We start from the raw sequence: 22,771 nt of genomic DNA, 5'->3' as shown, positions 1-22,771 counted from the left end.
ATTGTAACTTTCACAGGGCGAAAAACCATCTTTAAGCAAGTCCTTAAAGGTGGCTTAAAGGTGACTTAAAGGAGCTTAAAGGCTATACAACCTTTAAACCGCCTTTAAGTCACCTTTAAGCAAGTGCTTATAGGTCCTTAATGTCCAAACTTCTTTAAGCCACCTTTAAGCCACCTTTAAGCATCTTTAAGTGGCATTTACGCTCTCTTTACACTGCCTTTACACTGTCTTTAAGTGGCCTTTAAGTCAATATTGATCAAGCTGAACAATAAAAACATATATTAAATGCAAAAGCTCTTTTATAGAGATGGGAGGGGGTCATCCGAGTGATAATATGATTTCCAATGAAGGGGGGGGGGGGGGGGTGTTCCAGGCGGTTTTAATCGTCGCTCCATTAAACACAGATCGCTATCATCAGCACTGCTCCGATGGACACAGATTGCCGTTATAAAATTCTTTATAATTTTTTGGGGGTAATTATTGTAGGGATGAGCGCAGTCTCTGTATATGTGCATAAAACTAATTAAAGTATGTTTGTTTCCTATTATAAATTAATCGGTGAAAAAAATTCTCTCTCTCTCTCTCTCTCTTCTCTCTCTCTCTCTCTCTCTCTCTCTCTCTCTCTCTCTCTCAGTTCATCCGGTTATTAAACAAAATAAAGATAATGAACCAAAAATTCATGATTTAATTTATTAATCCGTTTGAGGTTTGTATTTCTTTTTCAATTTTCATTATTTCTAACTCTAGATCTGCTAGATACATGTTAAAGATGAAAAGACTCTCAACTGCCTTTGTTATATCGGACAGGATATTACTGCTTTGTTTGTCTAGACATAGTTTTGTTCGTTTGTGTATATCTAATTAGAGTCTATTGTTTGTCCAACTTAAGAAAACCCCTGGAACTAACACAGAATATACAAGATATACACAACAGGTGTGTCGTGTGCCCAGGTGCATGTTTGTGTATATCTAATTAAAGTCTATTGTTTGTCCAACTTATGAAAACCCCTGGAACTAACACAGAATATACAAGATATACACAACAGGTGTGTCGTGTGCCCAGGTGCACGTCAGGGTTTCTAAAGGCGTTGAATCTTAGTATGTACGAGAATACGATAAGTCTAGTGAATAAAAGTTAATTTACATTTGTAATTCTTTTTCAAAGTATTATTTCCTAGCTCTGGGTTTCAAAGATGTTACGTCTACAAATTAACGATACATGTATGTAAGAGTAAAATCTTGAGGCTAATTAATTAATGTACCGGTGATCATAAATAGGGGTTGATTATTTAAATATATGTATAAGGGTAAATATGTCAAATATACCCGGCCTGGCACATCATACAATTGTATGTACAAGTCATTTGCAATTGCCACATGCAGTAAATACGTCACCGGTAATTGGTAATTTTGTTTGTTATAGAATTGATTGTTTAAAAATCATGTACATACAATTACATGTAAATATTTAAACATATTGGAACGGCGCCGCTATCATGAAAACCGGGAAATTGCGGGAAATTGAACAAAATACACTAATAGTATCAATGCATTTAATAAAAGAAATGATTTCATTTTCTTTCTTACATTTTTATTGCTATAAATTAGATGAACGTATATCTACTCGGTTTAAATGTATTAACTAAGAAAGCCTACTATAGTGAACCTAACGGTTTCCATTTAGATATAATATATTTTTGTTCACTGAAGACCAAGTTCCGTATTTCATTCTAAATACATGCATGCATGTAATTTATAAATTAGATATATCTACTCGGTTTAAATGTATTAACTAAGAAAGCCTACTATAGTGAACCTAACGGTTTCCATTTAGATATAATATATTTTTGTTCACTGAAGACCAAGTTCCGTATTTCATTCTAAATACATGCATGCATGTAATTTATAAATTAGATATAATTGATTGTTACAAACTGAATGGTTTGTCAAAATCTTTTCAAGTAAACACATTCAATACAGTGATTCAATAACCACTGATATATAGGATATAAAAACGCTCATATATCTATAAATATATATATATATATATATATATATATATATATATATATATATATATATATATATATATATATATATATATATATATATATATATATATATATATATATATATCTAAGTTGTCGTGGCGCAGAGGATGTGTGGTGATGCTAGTAAACTAAGGTTCCCGAGTTCAATTCTCGCCATGGCCGGTTTTTTTGGGGGTTTTTTTTTTCATTTTTCTTTCTAGAACAAAAACCGTTTTAATACCTTTTCTTTCATAAAGTTTATACATTTTGTTGGAAATTAAGCACAATATTGAATAAAATTTTTTAAATGGCTTAAAGGTGGCTTAAAGGTAGCTTAAAGGTGGCTTAAAGGTGGCTTAAAGATAGTCTTTAAGCTGCCTTTAAGCCATCATTACTCTTTCTTTAAGCCACCTTTAAGCAATACATATAGCTTAAAGTTAGCTTAAAGGTGGCTTAAAGATCGTCTTTAAGCTACCTTTAAACACCTTTAAGCTATCTTTAAGGAGGACTTAAAGATGGTCATTCATCCTGTGTTTGACTGTTAAAAATTCAAACATGTCAGTTTCTTTCTGCAATTTTCTTCTTTTAAAGTTCAGGACAAAATCCGACTCAGGCATCTTCTACTTAGTGCTTCAAATAGGCTATCGTCCTGATTGAATTGATATACAAATTACTCGATCTCGCCCAAGTTAAAACTGGTTTCAAGCTGGTTTGAGTGAAGCAGCCATCGTCATCAATATTTTCAGCCAACTGACAAGAGAATGATTGTGGAAGAACAATTGCCATACTGATTACTCTTCGCTGATTCGTTGAAATAAGAGCAAATGTAGTGATTATCATCAAGACAGCTTCTACATTTATAGAGAGCCCCCAATTAACACGTATTGGAACATCTTGTATCATTGGTTCTTTATATATCAAACACTTACTCCTATTTTTACAGTGTGTGTTTATTGGTTCAATGGAAAAAAGACCCCGATGGAGATAACAGCTTCAAATATCCAATTTCAATGAAAAGTTTTACGACAAACATTGACAATTCTGTAGGATTTGTGTGTATATTATGCATGCCTTTCTCTTTTTCATCAATTTATCGCACAAAATGAACCAGTGCCATATCGTAAAAAGAATATTGACTGAATAGTTTTGAAATATGTCTGAATGGCAGAGCTATGCCATTTGGACACATTTTAGATACATTTTCGTTATTTTTCATTTGAATGAACGTTAAGATAATCACTTAAGTAACACGACCTGTTTAAAGAAAAATGGATTAGTTTTGATGTACTAATATCAATTTCAGATAAGTCGGTCAGTTCATTTTAAGTTTTTTTTTTAAAATTATTACACCCGCCCAGAAATAAAAGGAAGAAAAATGTTAATATGTAGGTTCACCTTTGATGGTAAAAAATATATCTGATTACTTCTCCTGAAAGTTTCCATTATTGCATTCGCCTCATTACAATATGCTTGCGAACGACAGCGATATTTTATACTATTTTTTATTAAAGCATACATTTATTACTGTAGATTTCTTATTTTACGCTAGAACCTAATTCCGTGATTCCACAGTTCTGAATCAAATCGCGAGAATATAAAATCGCGAGCGCGAAATTTTTATCATAGTTTCATTTAGTTTGGATCGATCTGTTCGAAAAATAAAATCGAGATTTTAAAATCTGCAAGATGAGCCTCTTGCCACTTTACGCAGATATTAATTTCCCGCGTTTAATTAGGAATCTAAATTATTCATCGTAAGTTCAGTAGATGTCCATATGCTTCATACAATGAACAACCTGTGATTGTTTTAAATGCATTGAAACCATTTTAGTAATAAATTGATTTACTGACACCTATTTGGATGCCTGAAAAACAGTTATGTCAAAGATACAGCTGTAGCAACCATTCACCGTGAAGAACATTCAATACAACCATTTTAAATGCATGAAACTTATCATCCTATGGCTCAATATCAATCATATAAGCATGTTTTTCTATTTCAAAACTCATTGAGTTAAAGCGTCGAAAAGGATTGAAATAAAAATATTAAGGTGTTTTTGTGTTGAAAATATTTTTCATACATCTTATGGGTAAAGTAATGAACACAGGGATGAACGTTCTATTCTTCTAAACCAGCAATTCTGATCAAGTGCACTAAAATATATAATTTAAGTGTATATATGGAATACGACCAATGATACATGTATGATATCAAGCTTTGTAATATCATATATCCGGGTTTTTTGGCATGTCACACAAGTTGCGAAAATGGGGGAAATATGTAGCATTTTACATTTACGTAAGTCATTTTTTGCGATTTTGAAAATATCTGATACAAAATGATGCAGGATATAATTTCTACGTATTCAATATTTTGCGATTTGAAAGAGACTGCGAAAATGGATCATCGCGAAAATCACCGGATATACGGTATCATAACAAAGGTAGTAAATACATTTATGCCATTCATAGTTCATTAGTTTAGTATGCTTCATCCATTCCTTTTAGAAACATTAACTAGTACTATTTTCAGTGAATAATTCAAACAATAAATGAGTAAATTAAAACACCTACATTATATAAGTGAGCAGTATAATTAAACAAAATGAATGGAACAAGGAAAATAAACAACAAAAAAAACCATGGGCATTATATGTTTTAACGTATGAACATAACAGAGCATCGATTGATGTTATATAAAAAATCAAAAGATGTTATAACTTTAAGGACTAAAACACGTAGAGAATGTTGCTGCCTACAAACCATTGGGATTAAAAAAGATCATATATATATATATATATATATATATATATATATATATATATATATATATATATATATATATATATATATATATATATATATATATTTGTTAGTCGTTGTCTTTAAAAATATTTGTCAAATACTGTATAGAAAAGTATTTTTTTCTAAAAAAAAAAATATGTTTTATCTCTGGTAATGCGGAGATTGCTAACAATAATATGTTAATTAAGAAATAGGAGCAAATTCTCTAATAAAGTGTTGTTTTGAAAATATATTTCAGAGGTTATAACACAGGTTATATGTCCAGAAAACCAGAACATCCTATCAAGTGCTTAAAGACAGATAATTTCAGTGCATGTTGCAAAAATGACAAATGATATATCCAGCCTTGCAATATTTCAACATGAAAATAATGTACATTTTTTTCAAGATAAAACTAACACCATCAAGATATTTCTCTTTGGTTTTTTGCTTAATAGATTTAACTAACATTTCAGAAAGAAGATACAGAATAAAATAGATATATTGCATTTCACAAAGACATTTTTTTACTGATATTGATAAGCAAAACAAAAGATCAATACCTAAGCTCATAAGCTCAGCGTTCAAATATTCCTAGCAGGGATTCAGAGGTATCTTCATCTTGACTACGGCAACACAAGCTATATGTGTTGATATAAACAATGAGTTCATATCTCTCTGTGTTTTACATGGATCGACTGATTCATTTTCGCTATGAATAAAATCCAATATCCAAGGGTTTCCTTACAACCACAATCATAAATACAATGAAAATGAATACAAGGCGTGAGAGTATTTAATCTAAAGTTAGGGTTAACAACAACATAAGTGTATTTCTTTATTTAATGAAAGTACATTTAAATGACTTATATCCGTTAAAAATATTTAATCTGGTCTGTTGTCTATTAATGACATATTACTCAGCGTCTATCCTCATATATGCTTATAATTCGTTTCTTCTTTTTTTAAACATTTTCTTTTCCTCAATTTTAAATTTCTTTAATGAATTTTTGATTTTTTTTTTTTTTGGTTTATCCTGAACAACGTTCTTAGCAGATAATGTCAGTATGTACACGTATGCAGAACGCTTTCTCCAGATCTGTTATTAACAGATAACAATTGCGGTTTGCTTCTTTTGAACAGCAAAAAATGGCTTGCAATTATTTTTTTCTCCCGACACAATCCAAAACTCAAAATATAACGCTATTTTTTTCACATTTACAATGCTTTATTTTGTATATAGTTAGATAAATACAATTGAACATTCAATCAAATATCAATATTAGAAAGCATGTTATACAAAAACGTTAAAGAAATACAAGATCTATAGAGTCAAATGAAAAAACCAAACACATTCGTGATCGCTCATGCTGGTCTTGAACTCCACATAGAGACTCCGATCCTTTATTCTTCGCTTGATCTCCTCAGAAGTGATTTTTCCTGAAGTGGGATGCAATTCCTGTTTGATTTAATCGCATATTTTTTAAGTTACATTGTAACTTTGACTGTTAAAAATTCAAACGGGTCAGTTTTTCTGCCATTTTTTTCCTTTAAAGCTCAGGACGAAATCCGGCTTGGACATCTTCTACTTAGTGCTGGATCCTCTAAAAAGGTTATCGTCCTGATTGAATTGGTATACAGATTACTCGATCTCGCGCAAGTTAAAACTGGTTTCAAGCTAGTTTGAGTAAAGCAGCCATCGTCATCATTGTTTTCAGTCAACTGACAAGAGAATGATTGTGGAAGAACAATTGCCATCCTGATAAATCTTCGCTGTTTCGTTGAAATAAGAGCAGTTGCAGTGATGATCATTAAGACAGCTTTTACATTTATAGAGAGCCCTCAATTAACACGTATAGGAACATGCAGTATCATTGGTTCTTTATATATCAAACACTTACTCCTATTTTTACAGTGTGTGTTTATTGGTTCAATGGAAAATAGACCCTGATGGAGATAACAGCTTCAAATATCAAAGTTCAATGAGAAGTTTTACGACGAACATTAACAATTCTGTAGGATTTGTGTGTATATTATGCATGCCTTTCTTTTTTTCCTAAAATTATTGCACAGAATTAACAAGTGCCATTCTGTAAAAAGAATGTTTTCTAAATGGTCTTAAAAGATGACTAAAAGGACACGTTTTAGATACATTTCATTCAATTTTCATTTGATCGAATTGTAAAGTTCCATCCTGTTACGACCTTTTTTTATTTTTACTAGTTTATTTTAAGGGAATAACGACAAGAATAACGAGGACCGTTAAGATAATAACTAACGTAACATAGATTTTTACAATAAAAATGGACCAGTCTTGATGTACTTACTGTGGAATCATTTTTATTTGTGAGTGTCAATGTTCCTGGGAAACCAATATTTTCTTGGTTCGTGGGGACGTAATTTCGTTGATAGTTTAGTCATGATAATTTTAATAAATATTAACAAATCATTGTGCATAGGTTCGCGGGGATGTAAATTCGTAGGCAAGGGTTGCCCACAAAAGCTACAAACATTTATCTCCCACGAACAATGATGACTTCACAGTATTTGAAATAATTTATTTAATACGTGGGTTTAAACATGGGTGACGTAGGTTATAGCTGTGATTTGATAAGGAAAAACCTTGAAATTTTAATACCTTTTTCGTATTTTAGGTAAATTCTTTTTTTACAGGCGTTTTCTAAATATATTATGCGTCTTTTGTCTTAATACAAGTTTGTACACGGTTAGGCTGGCAGTAAACAAAGGCTTTGGAATGAATGCCCGTCCTCGATTTTCTATATAAAATGACGTTTGTCGGCTGACCTTTACGATGTTGTAAAGCTTCGTGATTTTTATATACATCAAATTCAGCGCTAAAATTTTTGATTACTATGGTTTAAAAATCAATAGATCATTATGCTTAATTCAATCTTTATTTTCCACTTTTTACTTGGGCCCATAAGTGTATTTGTTCTTTGTACCAAAGTCAATGTGATATTTTTGTAACGAAGAACTTTGATGCCGTTGAAACGAAAACACTAGTGTTGTAGAGTATAGATATAGCATATTTACATGTAACTAGATGTATAATGAACCTGAAGCTAAAACCAAAAAGGTACATTTACTTAAACCTAGTAGGTACTTAGAGTATATCATACATACATATACATAAAAAAAATTTCAACATTAGTTTATATTACCCCCTCAACTTATATAGAAAAGAGCTAAAATTTCAGTTTAGGTTTTTTTAGGTGCGGAGTGCCCTTCTTTCCCTACTTAACCAGTCAAGACTGCCAGGAGGTGTTAAACCAATGTTGATGAAGTATTATATAAGATATAACTTACTCATTCAATAATGACAAAGAAATTTTATTATTCGTATAAAGCCAATAAATGTACATTGCACTTTAGATGATACATGTAATCAGTTATTATTTTTTTGATCAAAAGCTTTGTTTTCACGTTGGGTGTTAGGATCACCATCCCCACAATGTCAGGGATTGAACGGCCATGAGTGGACTCAGACCCCTGACAGTGTGAGGATGAAGGATCACATGATTATGCATTTATGTAAAACGTAAATATTTATTCTATATATACTATACACGTAATACAAACTGGTGACCGCACATGGTCACCGATTTCGTGCGCAGTTTTCAAATTCATAGATTTTTAGAAGTAAGGAAGCAAAGCACCCTTTTATACTTGGCCTTGCTGTCATGACAACAACGGTTACAGATGAAAAATTAATGTTAAAATTTGTTTGAAGACCCAAATAGGTTGTTTGTGGTGATGAAAATGATTTTGGCTTTTAAATATAAAGTATGTTGGGTAAAATAAAAAATACAATAGTTTAAAAGAAATGACTTCTCAATTCACAATCAAATGGCTTATCATAACATGTTTAGCCCACCCTACAACTGCGCAGTAATGAAATTTAAATTGGAAATCGAAAATCATTAATAAAGCTACACACTAAAACAAATGGTGAAATTTATTTATGCATGATATGGTATATGTATTTGTGAATGAATTTCATTCATAACGAACTAAATTTGATACAGTCAAAGATATCCCCCTTTTTTAAAAGAATACTATCATATTCGAAACATATTTTAATACATTAACATTTTTTAACACAATAATCCTTTATCAAAATGTAGTCACCATTGTCGAATAGTCGTTTATCTTTGACGCCACCGAATTTACAAAAACATGCAATTTTGAAACAAATAAAAAATTGCTTTTTTCTTTATATTTGGCCTTCAGAGGTATAGGGCGCATGTTTGCTAAAAATCCATCTTAGTTTCACACATCATAGTAAAATTGGTACTTCAGCAAACATGCGATCGATGTTTTCTAGATAAAAATAAACGGAGAAACCCCCTTTTTTGCTGAAAAACATGACTTTTATAACGAGTTAATATTTGGGTGTCAAACCTGTATCTACATTATTATTTTTTATTACTTATCTTCTTCATGATTTCATCTATTGCTTACCTCATTTGTAAAGTTTTTTTTTTCAAAATATTGGTTTTGGAGCAAACAAATGCAGGATACTGTAGCGTCATTTAGTAAATAACCTTGATTATTTTTATGAGAAGGACCAATTATGTCTAAACTTTTGCATAACATCTATTGAAACTGAATATTTTTCCAACGGGTAGGAACTTACATTGCTTTCTACACCACATCCAACATTTTAAGGCATGTAGCAGTACAAACATTGATTTTGTGTGTGATTATAAAAATTGTAAGAGGGTTCGCTACGAATCGAATCTGTAAGTCATGAGTTTGGATCCCAATGGTGATTTTTAAATTTTTACCTTTCCAAAAAAAAAAAAAAAACGTATGTTTTGGTTAAATATCTAAACCGGTTAAAGTATCTTAATTATAATGTACTTAAATTACATTAATATCAACAGATGTCTTATACCACCTTAAATTGCTTATGCTATGCAAATGTTACATAATTATATGCATGTAGTTACATATTAAGTTACTCATGTTGTGGTGTATCTACATGTATTGATTGGCTTCATACGAGAAGTACAATCGTCTATACTAATTTCAATTTTGTATAATTTACAAAATTAAAATTTTTTGGCAAATTCTATAACACTATAGTATTTTTTTCATTTTGTTAAAAAAATGAAATTTCGAAAAATTGGACATGCTTCCGGTTTTGAGCAAAATTGATGAAAATTGTTTAACCACCCCCACCCCCCCAGTACACCAAAGAATTGATGCATCTACCTTCAGTAGAAATTTCAACGCAATATCTTTTAAGTTTAAGGAAATTTCTTCCGGACAAAATGACTTTTTTTAAAATTAAAAATACATGTAGCTGTCAAATTTGAACGGTAGTGACGTAAATGCTGAAACTTTCAACATCTTTGAGGCACGGTAACTTTACAAAAGCTGTGAAAATTTTATTGAAATCGGATGAAAACTTTTTGAGATATAAAGCTGAGAAAGAGTCAGAAAAAAAATTAAAAAATAAAATAACTAAAAAAGAAACCGAAGAAAAACAAAAGGGTCTTCCGTTGAAAAATAGGTGAAAAATGTTTATCACTAGGCGAGCGGAACTTGTCTAGACAAAGATAATTTCTTTATTATAAAGGGCAAAATTAATGTTATATTAAAGTCAGATAACATTCACAACTCTCTGACCTTTCCGACTAGCGGAAAACAAGCTCAAATGTATAACAAATGGGGGCGTCCACTCTTTCCTTTATGAAACTTAAAATAAATACGGTTAAGATACATGTGTGCTAAAATTCTTTGAACCTGATCCAATACCCAAACATACTCAATAGAAAAATTTTACAAACTATCAACATAATATAATACATTAACCAACTGAAAGTGACTCCATTTTGTCAATTTGTAATACTTAAACGTTTTGTAATATAATTGCATTTGAGGTCAGGGATAGAATGATTTCTGTGAAAATGTAAGTCACGTAAGATTTGCCATCTAACTGGTTTGAGATCTTGTTTTTTAAGGAAAATCAATATGTTGATTAGCATGTTTATCCTTACCAAGTGAAATTCAGAGTCACCCTGTAATGATTGTTTTCAGTATTGAAGCAACGTATGTAAAATGTGTTCTAACGTTCCCAAAAAGCAGTGACATTTGAATACATGTAGCTAGTGTAAGCAAGTTTATTTCGTTGCAAGGTGAATGGCATGAATTTAAAAATGCTGAAGGGCAATAAAGGAATATTGCTAGACAGTTTTAAGACTGGACTTTATTCACCAGGTCCATATATCTCTAATGGTTTACGTTTTTAAAAAAATTGATATAAATATTGTAATCATAAACGTAATAAAAGATCATGATTACATGATTACATGCCTTTTGTTTTCAGAGTAATCAATTTAACTAAAAAATACTTGTAATCAGGAAAATGGATGATAACTGATTATGCATCATCAACCAACAACATGTAATTGATTATACAGCTGATTACAATTACTGAATATCGCTGCTCGATTCCTGTTCGAGGTGGGACTTTTTTTAAGCTCTGCGGAAGGGACTGATAAGTTGCGATAGATCTAGAGTTAGATGGATATTATGTATATGATAAAGTACTTACATGCCAATACTCGCACTGTCATTCAATATGTTATCTTTTTTCAATACCATGATGATCATACTTTTTATGGCAACAAACCAAAAGTAAATAGAGAAATAGTTACCATCACTCTTCTGTTCAAAATTATTTTATAATGGATTTGAATTACAAAATACTTACAATTACATTCATTTTTCTCAAAAAAGTTTGCAGTAACATATTTTCGATCAGACCAAAATTAGATAATAAAAAATATATTTATTTTTCCATATGAATATAGACATATTGGAGTCGTTTTATTACACATTTATTTGTGTAAGCATTAGAGAGGGTAAAACAGAATATATGTGTGCACATGAAATATTATTCCACTGGTTGAAATTTACTAAGCTCATTTCTAATAAATGGAAATATCTTCTATATTGTTACGTTAGGGTTTTTTTTCATTCTATAGTATACAAGAAAAAATGGTCATAATTTGACGAGAGAGATTAATTGTACATGAGAGAAAAATAAATTAAACAAAAATTTTCAAACTACACTCTTTGACTGAAGTCTCTATTGTTAGAATTCACCCTTGAAACAAGGGCTTTTTCTTTCTGATTTCTTAGGGACATTGTACTTTTCAATATAATCATGTCAATTATAACAAGATTTTAGCAGTTTCATACGAACAACGCACGCAAAAACTTTGAGTTTTTTCATTAAGTAGTAGTTATTGTACTCTACTGGCCTAGAATGAAGGAGTAATACTTGGTGCTCGGTTCAACATGCGTAATACAATAACCCGGATAGCATGACATTGTTGGGCCAACATTGGCTGTGGGTTGTAAGGTTGGCGTTGTGTTAACAACGTTGGGCCAACACTGGGCCAATGTACATTTGACACACTTAACGTCAATGTATGTTGGAAACATAACGTTGGGTCAACATTGGCCCACTGTTACACTTATTTGAGATTCTGTGACAATATGTAGGTTGGTCTCATTAGCTCGAGCCAACGGTGGGCCAACGTTGGACTTCCATGTAATCGTTAATTTATCGATCTATTCCCACCACCGGTGTAAAACCAACATCAACCAAATGGGATTAAATTTAATGAATCCTGATTAATAAGACTTGTTTAATCAAAAAAGAACGTAAAAAAGCACAGAAATAAACGAATTAAAGCAAAACTAGTCTTGGGATCTATGGCCAAACGGTGGCCCAACATGTAATCTTTGAATCAATACATATAAAATCATTCTATGTATATAAACTATAAGTAATGAATAGAAATTTGACAACATTGGGACATTTTTAACATCAATTTATAAGTACAAATCGAAGTGTGAGAGAGAAAAAAATGTGCATGAGACTGCATTATATAACTATTTTTTAAAAAATTGTTTTTAATTTGAATTAACTAATAAAGATTCTTGTTTAAATCTATATATTTACATATACACCTAGTATTTTCTCTAGCTAATGCTAGAAAGACAATTGATGAAAATAAAAATTCTTGCTGCAATAAGGGTTGTGCTAATTTTAGAAGCATCTCTGTAAGATACAATTAGGTCATCTCTAAAACTGCCCTTCCCTCTCTGTCTCAGCGGGTCATTGGTCAGTTGCTGTGGTAACGGAGGTACACAATTTTCGTGTTACTTGATATCAAGTCAGTTAGTTTCCACCACTACCTCGTGTTCTTTGGACAAAGAAATCACATTTAGTTTTTGGTGCCTGGACCATTATATCACCACAATAAACTGATGTAAGTATGCATTTTACATGTTTTAATATATTTTTGGTAACTCTAATGTATAAGTATATACACAATGTAGCATGGACTTTACTACTGTATTCCAATTTAATATTGCTGTGAATTACTTTGTAAGATATGATATAATTATATAAACTTAATAGATGTACAAAGTTTAAGGGTATTGATGTTCAGTTTTATACTAGCAATCGGATTCACACACGTACATGTCTATACATGTTTAAGTAATTACATTTAAATCGATTTATGACGCTTATTGAGATAAACTCAATTTTTTAAAGATTATTTGCAAAACATAGATCTGTCTTAAGTACAAACGTATCATTAACTTATATTTAAGATTTGGCAATTGAAAGACCTTGCTTTTGAACAAAAATGTCTGATAAAATTGAATCATACTGGACTCTAAGGAGAGGAATGCTCTCACGAATTTCAGATCACTTGTCTGACTTACAGAACCAATCTGACGAGTCCCAGGACTCATTTCAAACTGGGGGTGTAGAAGGGCAAAGTCATGTACATTATTCACGGGGTGCTAGTGCCCAGGATACTGGCATGGTACATACTAGTGGGATTGACTCAAGTGACATAACTTATAAAAGTGATGATGACATGACCGACACCATAGAAAGGTGTAAAAAAAATTGTGAGCCTGAAGAAGGCAATTATTTTGAAAATATGTTTCATCCTCAAAATATTTGTAGATAAACAGATGATGAAAGTTACTCTGATCTCCAACAGGAAAAACCTCTATCCCATAAGCTTGGGGAGAGGGCCACAAAAATCGAAATGAAAAGTGTGAAAAAACTTCAAATGTATATTTGTACAATTAAAACAAAGATTTACATTAAAATGACAATATTCGTTTAAGGGGGCCATTTTAGGCTCAAACCATATATAGTCCTTTGTCACAGAGAGCTGAGTCACAGTTACATATACTTGGTGACGTATTCAGCTTTTCTCTTCAAATAAATATTGATGGCTTACCACTTTTCAAGAGTACAAATGATCAGTTTTGGCCGATTCTTGGCAAAGTTCAAAACGTATGTGACGAAACACCTTTTATAATTAGTATTTTTTTCTAGGCAAAGCAAACCAAGTAATTTGAATGATTATTTGCAAAAATTTATTGGCGAATTCAATGCACTAAACTGACAATGGTTTTGACCTAAATGACAAACATTTCAATGTGAAATTAGATTCCACAATCTGTAATGCACCAGCAAAAGCATTTGTTAAGTGTATCAAGGGTCATTCCGGGTATTCAGGATGTGATAAGTGTACACAGTCTGGCGTTCATGTTGGTAAAATTACTTTTCCCGAAACCAATGCACCTTTAAGAACTGATGTATCATTTAATGCTTTAGAAGACGATGACCATCTTAAAGGCTTATCACCTTTTGTAGAATTGAATGTTGGCATGGTTTCACAGTTCCCCCTTGATTACATGCACCTAGTCTGTCTAGGAGTTGTTAAACGTATGCTCTTATTGTGGAAAAAGGACCCTTTAAGGTATCGGTTAGGGTCACAAGATATTAATCAAATATCCGATTCATTGCTCTCTATAAAGAATTATATTCCATGTGAATTTTCTCGCAAACCCCGTTCTTTAGATGTCATTGATAGCTGGAAGGCAACAGAGTTTAGACAGTTCTTAATGTACACTGGCCCATTAGTCTTACTGAATGCTGTACTTCCCAACATATACAAAAATTTCTTGCTCCTCAGTGTTGCCATGCACATTTTGTTGAATGAAAGTTTATGCAATGTATACAATGTCTATGCACATGACCTTCTTGTTGCCTTTGTTTATCACTTTGGTCAGTTGTATGGCAATGATATGATGGTTTATAATGTGCACGGACTGGTTCATTTATCAAATGATGCTGCTAAATATGGCAGTCTTGACAACATGTCATCGTTCCCATTTGAAAATTTCTTACGAAAGCTGAAACGCATGGCTCGTAAACCATCTTTTGCATTGCAGCAGATAAAACGTCGACTTTCTGAACAAAGTTACATGAATCCGTCCAACAAGAAAGCGAAGGAATATCCAATTTTAAAAAGAGAGCATGCATTAGGGCCAATACATGATGTTCTAGCAAATGGCATCCAGTACAGGTCATTGGAAACTGACAATTACAGTATAAACCTTAATGCTAAAGATAGTTGTTTTCATGTGAATTGAAAGATTGTGGTTGTGAAAAAATTGATACCAAAAAAGATGCTGATGTTTTCATTGTGTATCAGGCATTCAGGAATACTGTAGATTTTTTTGGTACACCTGTCTCATCAAATTTACTTGGAATTCAGACGGTGCATGATTTAGAAATGCAAGTCAGTTTCTCAAAACTGAACCAAATAAAATCAAAATGTGTATTGCTTTCTAGCAATTCAATTTACGAGTAACATTTGGTGATATGAATTGGGATGCTTAAAACCAAGGTCACAAAAAGTGTTTATCAATATGTTAGAATAACTTTGGAACTGAACATGAGCATTTATATGTTTATGTATTGTCATTTACTATATATAGATATGTATATATGCATATATCCATGATAGGTCTATGTATGCTGTGGTTGAATTCACGGATCGCCTAGAAGAAGTGGTCATACCAAGTGCATGGCTGACAGAAAACAAGAGAAAAACTTACTGGCCAATGTGGAGAAACATGACAAAAGTTCAAAGTGCAAAAAAGCAGTGTTTAAAACCTGGGGCAGACTTGATGTGCTTAGATATCAGAGTGCTCTATGAATCTGGTAAGATAAATGTTTTATTGTTAATGGTTAATATATCATATAAAAAAGTTCAAGCTTTTTAATTTCTTGAATGATTTTCATGGTTTTTTTAATCTTAAAATGAGCTAAAAAATTTATCAAAATGTAAATCTGTATGTTTTAATCGATACTTTTTTTCCATTTAAGTACACGTGTATTTTTATCTTAATTAAAATGTGAAAATCAATGGTATGCAAAGTGTTAATTACATGTTGTTTTTGTAATTTTAAAAGACAACTTTGACAAAGCAAGATCTAAACTTGCCAATGCAGTTGTGACGTCGTCTCTTGAAACAACAGACGGCGAGGATGCATCGAAATAAGAAAAGGACCAGAAGAGAAAGAAAACTTTAAGGTACATTATTTATTACAAAACAAATCAAATTTGATAGAATGATTTTATATATGTATATATGTAAATTGGGAAAAACTCTTATGTAAATTTCAGAACCAATCCAAAATACAACAATTAATCTTCATCAGAGGATGAAGAGGTTGACGACTCAACACAACTGATAAAGTTAAGAAGGTCCCCACGGAATAATATGAAATCCTTACCGGATCTTCCACCCCTTCCCGAACTACCCCAACCAGTGACTCCTCAACCATTTCTATTATAATCATCATCATCTTTAATTTGCCAAAACAAAATGAGCCAGAAAGAAGGATTGATCCGTCAAGACTGATCAGTTCACCCTCATCAGCTACTGTGACAGCTGCATCACCCTGGGCAAACACCTGAGGTGTCCACAAAGCCAGTAGTATCTGTTTAGTTTTTAAACCCATCTTTGTTGCACCCATTTATCATTATTAAAGGTGATATTTAAGGTAAGATCTAGATAAATTCACCTTTAATAAGAGATCCTTATATTTGTCTTTCTAGCCACAGATATCAAGATTATTTCTATAATTGAAGAAATAAAAGGGCAGGTCCGTTTCAACACAAAACTTTGGCAGAATATTCTGGTAAAAGTTGAGGTTGCAGCTCCCTTTTGCAGAGACTGATCAAACTTTGGACCTTGGAACTGATTTTCCATTGAAGACACTGGACAACTTGGATGCTTTGGAAGAGCAATTAGAAGACAGTGGGGTAGTGAGAGCATTGGTATGTCACATATTTTTATGAATTTATGGGGGGGGGGGTATCATAAGTATAAAAGATTCATTGTCCTCATATGCTTGCATTTTATTTTCATATTTAAAAAATATTTAGTCACACAGAAATAATAACTATAAATTTTATTAAAGCTGCCAAATCTAACAGCAATAGGAGGAGACTCTCTCCAGTCCAGGGTGAGACGGCTCCTCTCCTTTCTACAGACCAATAACCTTGCACAGCAACTAAACTGTTAGGGAAAGGGCAAGAAAAAAGGGTTTTCAGCCCTTAAGTTGAAACCTAATGTGCTAAGTAAGTTCTCCTCATTTTTTTTTAATTATGGTAATGCTGTCAAATGGAGTTGGTTTGCTTTGTTTTGTTTTTTATTCTTAAAAAGCATGTTCCGTTTTAAATCATATTGTGTATAATTATATATTCTTTTAAATATTCTATCCAAATACATTACATGGTGAGTTTGTTGTTTTGCATACAATTCCAATACGCCATTTGGTTTAGAATTTTTCAGGGATATGGTGTATTACTTATTTAAACATCTCTTACAGAGGCTGTGGGGAAAATTAAACAGATTTTGTGCTCATGCAACAGAGGCCGATATTGAAAAAGTGATTAAGGACTGGCTGAGATATTCCATCGACCGCGATGGTGGACGGAAACGACGCACAAAAAAAAGAAAGAAAATGCCAGAACTGAGGCCGAGGCTGATGAATCAGACTGAAAAACAAAGAGTCATTAATACTCCATTTCATAAATAAATAAAGTTTATATTTCATTCAAATGTTTTATTAATCTTTAATAAGTTTTACTTTCATGCTATTTGAGCTAGGTTATATTATTGAATTACCAACTTTTTAATTGATTGGGGTGTGGAAAAATAATTTAAACAAAATCAAGGATACTGTCAGCTGAGGAAAATGAGATAACCTAAGTGTTGACCAGTTATTTGCTAAAAAAATTTACAGAAAAGGAACCAGATTGAAATGTAAGCCAACACATTACCAACATATAAGAGATCAAGTTGGGCCTACGTTGGGCCAACATCAACCAAAAGATTTAATAGCTACACCAACGTTAGTCCACTGTTGGTTATTGGCATGTGTCATATATTGCTTACGTTGGGCCATTGTTGACCCAACAAATTGGGCCATCGTTGGGCAGATAGCAAAATTACATTGGCCCAACGAAGACTGCCAACGTTGGCCCAACACAGCGGGTTTTGTTGAGCCAACGTTGGCCCAATATAGATAGATACATGCTGGGTTAAGGTATGGCAAAACGTAAGTACAACTTGTCCTGCTTTTTCTAGGTTTTTTACCCAACAGTAGTCTAAAACCAAGGACATAGGTAGCAACATTCCATAGAAAGTCGTGTTGTGTTAATTTTTTTACGTATAGGATTGTTCTAAAAGCAAGACATATGTTAAAGCTGCTTGGTCCGATTTTTTTTGTTGTTATTACAGTATTAATTTGTTTCCATACAAACCAATTATCTTCGAAAGTTATGGACTTTCTCCTATCTACACGAGCAGAATCAGTCTCCTTTCAAAGTTAGAAATATCAAAGTAAATAAAAATAATTTCTTTTTGGGCAAAAGAAAAAACAAACCAAAGTGCATCACGGGAATTTTTAGAAAAGGAAACCGTTTGGTTTCTTCCCCCGAATGATTGGGGTTATTCAACCCACATGATATGCATCGATTGTAAAGAAACCAAACTTCAGAAATATTTATTTAGCGAACAAAACGTACACATGTTTATTTGTACCTTGTCTGATTACTGTGACCTTTATTTAATGCGATGTCAAAGTCGTAATACAACCATACCCGTCTCGTCGTCAGGGTTGAAATTTAACATGAGGCAAAATAACGCTGTACCCTTTTATGTCGTTTATTTGTTAGGAAATTTATGTACGTATTTTTCTTCATTGAAATTTGGCTTAATTGACTAGAAAAAACTACTGCAATATCTTTTATTACATATATACTAAGCATAACCATTTTTTAAAAGCGTGCATAAAATTTGATATAAAATCGGACCAAGCAGCTTTAACATTTCATATCTTTATAGATTTGGTTGAGTACAATAAAATATATTATGATTTAAATTCAACACAGTTTTTACAACATGGATACATGGATCGCTTGTGTTCTAGTTAAAATTGATCATATTGTTGTTTTGATATTAATTGTTCTGATAAGTGATGTCTGTTCTGAAAATTAAAAAAGAAATTTTTGGATGTTGAACTCAAAATATATTTTGCTATCCCTCTGAAGGAACATTTCACTCTCAGTAACCTAGCTGCAGCTCTACGAGAAATTCGGGTTAACGAACAGTAGAGCTACAGTTCTATCCGTGCCAAATACTGTATATATATTGCACAAAAATGTTCCGCGCATGTTTTTTTTTCAGATTACTTATTAAAGCACTATTGTAACTTCGTAATTATTATTAATTTTGGAATGAAGAGACTTATATAATATATCACACAAACTAAAAAAATTTCATTTATGATGATTCATCTATAATACTGGAAGGATTTACATATAAATATTTGAAGCCTTCAACATCTTCTTGCTATAAACTGTTTAATACTTAAGACCTAGAAAAAAAATATGAAATATGGAGGCCGTTTACCAAATATATTGCATTGCCAATTGCGAAATAATGCTTAAAATCTAAGTGCTGATAAATATAAAGATTAGAAAATAGATTAATGTTGTGTTATTTGTAGAAATATTTTTGAAACAATTATGTCTCTTTTTTAAGAATTTGTCAAAATATTCTGTGCAAAGGGTGTCACGTTCACACAAGTTTGATACTTTGCAATTACGTATGCCTTAATAACGTTTTTGTATGGCTACAAAAATCTTTAATGACAAATACATATAAGTAAATGAAATGTCAATATGGAAATAATTAGTTAAATAGAAAATACACAAAAGATAATAGGATTTCCGATAAACAATTGATGTCAATCTTTATTTTTCTGCGGCAAACATGTTGATTCTTACAGTAAGTTCTATGAAAATTAGACCTATTACCGTCTGATGAGCATGTTTACAAAAGATTCCTAAGAGTGTTCTTACATGTAAGTAAAAAATGGAAAAAAGTAAGGGACATCTAATATCAAATTAGAACTTATCTTAAGATTTAGCTCGACTGTACATATATCTTAGGAACATCTTAAATAAGGATATTCGTACCTAAAATCTTTCTTACTATATCGTCTAGAGTTTAAGGTGGGTATAAAGAAGAAATCGGTATAATTTTGCTGGAGAATCTAATATTTTACAATACTAAAATTTAAATTGTATAGGTTGATTACAAAAAACTTATCAATTGATAAGAAAAACAACTTAAACTTACCTTAACCCTTTATCGCTTATTTCATATAAATCATATGTTACACTTGACATGCATTTCCAAGCTTGAAATAATTCTCTATTAAGAAATAATCTTGAAGTTTTTTGCAATGGTCTTGTTAAGACGGCTCGATGACTATATTAATCTTCGAAAAAGAATAGTTCTGTATACAGATATAGCAAAATATTCAAATGTTTAATCTAAAATATATTGATTTTTTTCTTTAATAAATTATACTTTATAACTGAAATAATCTTGAAGTTTTTCGCAATGATCTTGTTAAGACGGCTGGATGACTATATTAATCTTCGAAAAAGAATAGTTCTGTATACAGATATAGCAAAATATTCAAATTTTTAATCTAAAATATTTTGATTTTTTTCTTTGATAAATTATACTTTATAACTGAAATAATCTTGAAGTTTTTCGCAATGGTCTTGTTAAGACGGCTGGATGACTATATCAATCTTCGAAAAAGAATAGTTCTGTATACAGATATAGCAAAATATTCAAATTTTTAATCTAAAATATTTTGATATTTTTCTTTAAATTATACTTTATAACTGAACCTATCATATCTGAAAATTTCGGAAAGATCAGATGGTTAATTTGTTGACCATCAAGTTACCTTAAACAATTGTTTGTAAACTGTTTTTATGCATTGCAAGATGTTTAATATAAAGCTTCCTGTTTCAATGTTGTTTTTCAAAATTTTGAAAGATTGTTGATTGAATTTTATAAACTACTAATTGGTTTGCTGTTTATAAGAAGTCGTTCATATTGATTGTTTATCAAATCATTTGTCTCAATCAATTTATTATCATTAAATTTTTGCGACTGTTGTTGTTCAATAAGATTATGCTAAAATGCGTACTGCGTACGAAAAGAACAAGTTTGTTACTCAAACCATTATTTTATTAAATTTTAAAAATATAGATTATATTTTTAGAAATCCAGACAAACAGAATTTATTTTAATCTCGCAGAAAGTTATCGTCTAAGATACTGAAAGATGTTTTGAGAATTCTTTGTTTATTTCTGTTAGTTCAATTTTGTTCATTTGTTCATTAAAGCATAAATATAATATACTGCTGCCCAAATGTGTCGAAACTCTTCCTAACATTTTTGTTACGCATTATCCATAAATAACAAAATATAAAAATATTGAAAACTACATATTTTATTGATCTTTGCTTAAATCTGTTAGATGGAATGCATGAACAAAAGTAATGATTTATGTTTAATTAGAAGTTGTGATCTAAATCTAAAATATTTTTGCTAATAAGTGACCAAAAGGTAGAGAATGAATGGCAACTTGAAAATTTTTAATCAGTAAAACCTGTTTCCACAACACAAAATACAACTGACGAGGAAAAAAGTGACAGAAATCCTCCAAGAAGGAAGACACATAAAACTTTTTCCACGTTTGAGAGAAGAGAGGAAGAAAGGTAATGAAACAGTTACTGCGTTTAACATGGCGAGAGAGAGAGAGAGAGAGAGAGAGAGAGAGAGAGAGAGAGAGAGAGACAGAGACAGAGAGACAGAGAGAGAGAGAGAGAGAGTTTTTTTCTACGATCCCTTTGTGACCATGTTCCTTTCGTTATAACTGTTTTATCCCCGTACCCAGCTTCCCACAAATATTGCAGCCTCTTACAATATTCTATAAGTGCTTGTGATGGTTTAAAAATTTGGATTTTGTTCAGTTGTGCATCAATTACAAATATTAATTAAACTTAACATTATTTTTACAATTATCAGTAAACTAATGTTTGTACATTTGAAGGTTCTGGTCATATTTGCCCGTCTGTTTGTTTTGGAAATATTCAGTGGATTTGCATAGTGCATTATTCCAGAGCGCATTCAGCAAGTTGCTATGTTCAAGATGGGGTCAGAACTTACTTGTCACTAATGATTTTAAAAGTATGCAATAGTTTTTAATTTCGCTCATTATTATTTTTTAATAAATACTAGACTTTGACCCGTGCGTGCACGGGTTGAGATTGTATATGATATTGGACATATACGAAATAAATACATCGACACACCGTACTGTTGCCATTAACATAAAAAAGCTTTAGGCCTACAATAATGCTATTAATTTCACTACACTCTCCACAGTTAGAATAATCTAACTGTGTCTCGGCACAGGCCTTCACAACAGTTAAAATGCCTCCCATATACCCGTAATGTAGCAAAAAAATAACGAAATTGCATTGAAAATAACAGTCAAATTATCCATAATAAACAATTTTGAGGCTGTAAATACCTTTCATCTAAAAATTTGATTCATACTAATGAAGAATTCAACGCTTTCTCCAGCAACGTTTTTCACTCGATTCGAGCTGACATTCGGAACTATTGTGATTATTCTTATTAAATGCAC

The 22,771-nt window shown here is 31.6% G+C and overlaps 1 pseudogene; it reads left to right on the top strand.

Annotated features, from left to right (window-relative positions):
• Positions 1 to 15,704: 15,704 nt before the first annotated feature.
• Positions 15,705 to 17,783, top strand: LOC128162180 (uncharacterized; annotated as a pseudogene).
• The last annotated feature ends 4,988 nt before the right edge of the window (positions 17,784 to 22,771 follow it).

This window comes from Crassostrea angulata, chromosome 9 (genome assembly GCF_025612915.1).
Source record: "Crassostrea angulata isolate pt1a10 chromosome 9, ASM2561291v2, whole genome shotgun sequence".
NCBI lineage: Eukaryota > Metazoa > Mollusca > Bivalvia > Ostreida > Ostreidae > Magallana > Magallana angulata.
The sequence above is the reverse complement of the archived record's forward strand: the minus strand, read 5'-3'. Positions and strand labels throughout refer to the sequence as shown.